Here is a 6,742-nt window from a genome sequence, read left to right on the forward strand (position 1 = left end):
CTCCCCCCTCCCTCATGAGCCCTTGATAGTTTATAAATTGGTATTTTGTCATATCTTGCCCTGTCCGATGTCTCCCTTCACCCACTTTTCGGTTATTGAAAGAAAAGAATGTCAGGGAGATGCTTACTTGCATTTTTATTGATGATGCCAAGATATTCAACGGTGTGGATCATATCAAACTACCGATAGCCTGAGAGAATGGGAATTCCAGAACACTTCATTGCGCTCATGTGGAACAAGTACATGGGCCAAGAGGCAGTTCTGCGAGCAGATCAAGGGAATACTGCTTGGTTTATCATCAGGCAAGGTATGCATCATGCATCAGGGCTGTATCCTATCACTGTACTTGCTGAATTGGTATGTTGAGCAAATAATCTGAGCAGCCAGATAACATGAAGAAGAACTCAGCATCAGGATGGGATGATTGGACAAACAGATGAAATGACCTGGCTCGCTGAAAGTCAGGAAGACTTGAAGCACTTGCTGATGAAGATCAAGAATTGCAGCCTTTAAGTATGGATTCCAACTAAGATAAAGAAGACCAAAATCCTCACAACTGAACCAATAAGTAACGTCATGATAAATGGAGAAAGGATTAGAGTCATCAAGAATGTCAAAATGCTTGGATCCACAACCAATGATTATGGAAACAGCAGTCAAGTGATCAAATGACACTGCAGTGGGCAAATCTGCAGCATAAGACCTATTTAGACTGCTCAAAAGCAAGGGTGTTACTTTGAGAGCTAACGTGCTCCTGCCCATGGGACAGTCAATCGTCTCACATGCATGTGAAAGTGGGACATTCAGTAAAGAAGACTGAAGAAGGAAGGGTGCACTTGCACTGTGGTGCTGTGAAGAACCACTGTATTGTGTGGTTTGTGAGTGGCACACCAATAAAACTCTTTCTATAGAAAGTAAACCATGGGCTAAGTCCTTGCAGGACATTGCAAGGTCCAATGCTAGGACTTCCAGGGTAATATTGAATATACACAGTGAGAGCAAAAATACCTGTTAATTTTTCTAAGTCAAAGGGAAAGCTTTCAACATTTCACTTTTGAAAATAATATCTGCTAGTACATAGTCAGGTTTCTTTTATTTGGTGGGAGAAATGTTTGTATCCCATGTATTTTTTATTTTACCCAGTTCTTTTTCTGCATCTATTAATAAGATCATATGATATTCCTTCCTAATTCTCTTAATGTGATTGCATTAATTAAATCAGACTTGAACTTCTGAAATAAGCTCAATTTAGTAATAGTGTTTGTTTTGTTTTTTAAAGAATACTGAAAGTACCATTGACTGCCAAAAAGACAAACAAATTTGTCTTGCAAGAAATTTGGCCAGAGTGCTCCTTAGTGGCAAGAATGTCAAGTTTTAGTTTTACATATTTTTGACATGCTATCAGGAGAAACCATTCCCTAAAAATGACATCATTCCTGGTAAAGCAGAGGGGCAGTGAAAACCCGGAAAGCCCTCGGCAAGATGCACTGACACCGTGGCTGCAACAATGGGCGCAAGAATTGCTGCAGACGCAGGAAGGTTAAAATTTAGCGCCTTATTGTTTGATCTCCCTTATGATCCATTCTCCTTTATGATCCAGTTAAATTTGTCTTAGTTTTAAATATTTTCTGCTTTCTTTTCTATTAAGATTTTTATCTGTTTTACTTAGTTATTCTTGTTAGTTTTAGCTTAGTTTGTTTGTTTTGTTATGTTTTTCTATGTATCAAATCCAGGATAGGTAAATCTATAGAGGCAGTGACTGGATTAAGGGTTTCTTGGGGGCATGGCAGGGGGAGATTGAGGGGGGAAGGGGAGCTAATTACGATGAGTACAAGAATGAAGGAAATGTTCTAAAACTGAACAAAGAACAAGAATGGGTTCAAGCATGGGAGCATGTGTGAGGATGGCGAGGACCAGGCAGTGTTTCCTACTGTGGTACACAGGGTCACTAAGGGCCTGAACCTACCCAGTGGTTTAATTCTTCATCACCAGCTTTAGTGCTCAGTGCATAGATTTGAATAAAAGTGGTATAGATAAGATTTTCTTGAAGGCAAATAGATATAATTCGATCACAGCATTGCTGTTCATGATAAACCTTTAAATCTCCTTTTGACAATGAATGCAACCCCATCCCTCTCAGATGTTTCTCGCCTGGCAGACTGAACTATATGACTTTCTGATTTAGAATGGCAGTACCAGTCCATTTCAGCTCACCAATGCCCAAGATATCGATCTTTTTGTGTTCCATTTAATTTTTCACAACTTACACTTTTTCTAGATCCATACTTCTTATATTCCAAGTTCCAACTATGAATCGATGTTTGCAGCTCTTTCTTCTCATTCTGATTTGTGTCCCCTCAGCTAGTGAAGATCCTGAAGGCTCCATTCTTTTTTTTTTCCTTTAGTTTTTTTCTTTAAGCATTTTATTGGGGGCTCATACAACTCTTATCACAATCCATACATACATCAATTGTGTAAAGCACATTTGTACATTCATTGCCCTCATCATCCTCAAAACATTTGCTCTCCACTTCAGCCCCTGGCATCAGCTCCTCATTTTCCCCCTTCCTCCCCATTCCTCCCTGCCTCATGAACCCTTGATAATTTGTAAATTATTATTTTGTCATATCTTACACTGTCTGACATCTCCCTTCACCCACTTTTCTGTTGTCTGTCCCCCAGGGAGGAGGTTATATGTAGATTCCTGTAATCGGTTCCCCCTTTCTACCCCACCCTCCCTCCACCCTCCTGGTATTGTCACTCTCATCACTGGTCCCGAAGGGATCATCCGTCCTGGATTCCCTGTGTTTCCATTTCCTATCTGTACCAGTGTACAACTTCTGGTTTAGCTGGATTTGTAAGGTAGAATTGGGATCATTATAGTGGGGGGTGGGAGGGGAGGAAGCATTTAGGAGTTAGAGGAAAGTTGTATGTTTCATCGTTACTAAACTGCACCCTGACTGGCTCATCTCTTCCCCATGACCCTTCCATAAGGGGATGTCCAGTGGACTACAGATGGGCATTGGGTTCCCACTCCGCACTCCCCCTCATTCACAATGATGTGAATTTTTGTTCTTTGATGCCTGATAGCTGAACCTTTCAGCACCTTGCGATCACACAGGCTGGTGTGCTTCTTCCATGTGGGCTTTGTTGCTTCTGAGCTAGATGGCCACTTGTTTACCTTCAAGCCTTTAAGACCCCAGATGCTATACCTTTTGATAGCCAGGCACCATCAGCTTTCTCACCACATTTGCTTATGCACCCATTGGTCTTCAGTGATCGTGTCGGGGAGGTGAGCACACAATGATATAATTTTTTGTTCTTTGATGCCTGATAATTGATCCCTCCTGAAGGCTCCATTCTCACAGGCTTTATTTCATTCCTATCACTTCAGTTGACTACAAAAGCAGCTCCTCCTCCTCAGTCACATTTCGAGTGCCTTCCATCCCTAGTGGTCTGTCTTCTGGCACAGTCTCTGAGGATGTGCTGCCTCCATTTACTAGGCCTTCAGTAGCTAACAATGTTTCAAAGCTACACCTAAGGCTTTCTGTGGCTTTTCCCTCAAAAGTGGGCAGTCAATTTCTTCTTCGTAGTCTGTTCTTAGTCTGGAAGCTCCACTGAAACCTGTTCACTTTGGGTGAGCCTGCTGGTGTTTGAAACACCAGTGACATCGCTTCCAGCATCACAGCAACGCACAAGCCACCACAGTATGACAAACAGACAGACGAGTGGCAAATCTGACTTAGGGTGTACCCTACATCCCAGGACTTGCATCCTCATAAGAAAGGGTGAGGGCATAAACCACACAGAGAAGGAATCGCCATGTAAAGCCAGAGGCAAAGAAGAATGACGTATCTTCAAGTCAAAAAACATCAAGGACTGCTAGCAAGCACCAGAAACTAGAAGAGAGGCATGGACTAGACTCTCCCTCAGTGCTTCCACAAGGAAACAGAATGACTCTGTGTTGTCTCCAGGACTGTAAATATTTGAAGAAGCAGACAGCTTCATCTTTCTCCCTCTGAGCAGCTGGTAGGTTTGAACCCTGGACCTTAGGGGTAGCAGTCCAATACCAGCAGCTATCAGTTATTTTCTGCTCATCAGTCCTCATTGTAATTTAAAAGAATTATCACTGCCTGGAATGTCTTTGTTGAAACTGTAGTAATAAGTATAATAATTCCATCTTCTTCAGGCCCTCTGATTATCCCTTTCCATTTGCTAATTAATGATCATAACTGTTCTCTTTTTTCTCTGGTTTTCTATTGTCTTCTCTCCTATCTGGCAGGCTATAATTTGCTTTAGCATTAGTTGCTTGATTTTTCTCTTCTTGCTAGTGCTTTTGTTTATGGGCTTATCATGCTTGCCTGGGACTTTTTAATTGCACTCTATTTGAACGCAAATAGCTTTTGAACTTTTTATTCTTCACATTTCTGCAAGGATAATAAGTATTAAGAATCAGATTTAACTAAAGGAGGATATTGAAAGTTCTCCAGAGCAGCACACAAAGTAACACAGCATTTCATTAGTTTCTAACACCCACACAAGAAATTTCACTGCTGATCCTCCTTTGCCATTCTGCTGCTGTGGCTCCTGCATTCAGAATGTCTGCTCCTACTCCGAAAGTGCCAAAATACAGCCACGATGCCTTCACAAGTTAACAGGCTGCTAATAAAGGAGAAATGCCAGCGACAGTGAAGACTGAAATTCCACACCAACCCAAAGCTACTGTGGACCTAGCACTGCATCAGCCTGGAAACGGTAAAAACCCTGCTTTCTCTACACCACTTTCTTCTGCTCTCCTAGTCCTAGCCAAGTCATTATTATCTAAAACCCTCTCGTAAAAACCACGAGCCTCTGCATTTGATTTGCCAGTGCATCAGAATATGCAGGTTCAAGTACTTGCTGCTATAAACGTGGCAGGGCCACCGGATTTGTGGGGTCCACGAACAGACCTGAATTGCATTGGAGTACATAATGGGTCATCTGGTATGAGCTGAACAATCTGCAAATATGACATAACACTTGTTTCTATAATTAATTTTTTTTTACTGTTATGCTGGTAGGAGGAGGAACAGACATATGAGAAAGTTTCCACTTTTGCAAAAACATTCCAAACTGGCATCTGGGCTTGTTATTGCTTTATGTACTTCCAAGAATTTTAAACTTCTCTAGTCAGATAAAAAAATATATCTTAAGTCAATAATCCTGTATCAAAAACAAGACCATGAAAATGAAGACCTTGAGCAGGCAAGTGTGGAGAGACCAGAGGTGGTTACGAGGGGCAGTTATGATGGTGGTTATGAGTGGTGGGCAGAAGAGAAGGGGGAAATGAGAGTCACTGCTCAGGAGACATTGAGTGTCTGTGAGAGGGTGATGGGAAAACTTGGAAACAGCTAATAGTGACAGTTGAGCAACACGGTCAACATAATCACCTTAGCAAATTGTGAATATAAATAATGTTGGAATGGCAAGTGTTTGATTTTGGTTTGTCATTAAAAAAAATCATGGGATGCTATTTCACACCCACCAGAAGGAGCCCTTATGGCATAATACTTAAGCTGCTACCCAAACGACCGCCAGTCCGAACCCACCAGCACGTGTCAGTCTGCTTCCATAAAGATTGCAGGCTTGGAAGCATCTCAACTCTATCCTATTGGCTTACATCAATACCCTACGTACTATATAATCAAACGTCTGTAGTTGGAATCAGCTCTATAGCAATGGTCTTTTAGGGTAGCTGGAACAAAAGAGATGGACAATAGCGAGTGTCAGCAGAGATGGAGAGAAGCTGGAAGCCCCATGGGTCCCCATGTGGCTAGTTGGAATGGAAGATGGAGCACTGAAGAAAACAGCTTGTCAGTTCTTCAAGAAGTAATAAGCATCGAGCTACCAGATGATATGTCAATTCCACTTTTGATAGCTACTCAAGAGAACTGCGAACATGTGACCACACAAAACTTATAACAGGTGTTCATAGAAATAGTATTTTTAAGCACTTAAAAGTACAAACAACTGGAATGTCCATCAACTAATAAATAAATAAAATGCGGTCTACACATAGAATGGAATACTATTTGGTCGTTAAAAGGAAGTTCTGATATATGAGGGTAAATCAAAAAGTAGTAATCCCAATTGACCACTTGGAATATTTTTGCTAATAGAGACCCTCTCCTAAATGTCTCCACCTGCTCCTCCCAGCTTGATACTGTGTTATTTAATCTTGAATACAAGCTTCGTGGCAGATTTCCAAGTTGCTCACACAAAACTGAATGGCCCGATCATATGTCCTTCACGAGTCAACTTTGCTCTTGAGCTGGTTCAGCAGACACTCCCACAGACCCGAGTGACCCTGCCGCACTTAGAGCAGGGGGTCCAGCTCCTCACTCTTGGCACTGCCAGGACTCATTGTGCCCACATATTCTGATAGACTGGTAATTTCAACCAAGAAGCTCACATTTTTCAAGATTAAAATTGGTTCAGCTGTAATGCTTGACAAGAGCAGCGTTTGCAGTGGGTCAAGAACAGGAAAGGGTATACTGCAGGGTCCCCAGCTGCCATGCTGTCAATTAAAAAAAATTGTTCAGCTAACATGAGGGGAGTAGAAGGTGATATAGAAAAATAAGGAATTGGCATCAAAGAACAAAAATTCATATCAGTGTGTGCTCACCTCCCTGATATAATCACTGAAGACAAATGGGTGCATAAGCAAATGTGAAGAAAGCTGCTCAGCTACCAAAAGACATAG

Source organism: Echinops telfairi, unplaced genomic scaffold (genome assembly GCF_000313985.2).
Source record: "Echinops telfairi isolate 266 unplaced genomic scaffold, ASM31398v2 ScPeMD7_7468;HRSCAF=8506_0, whole genome shotgun sequence".
NCBI lineage: Eukaryota > Metazoa > Chordata > Mammalia > Afrosoricida > Tenrecidae > Echinops > Echinops telfairi.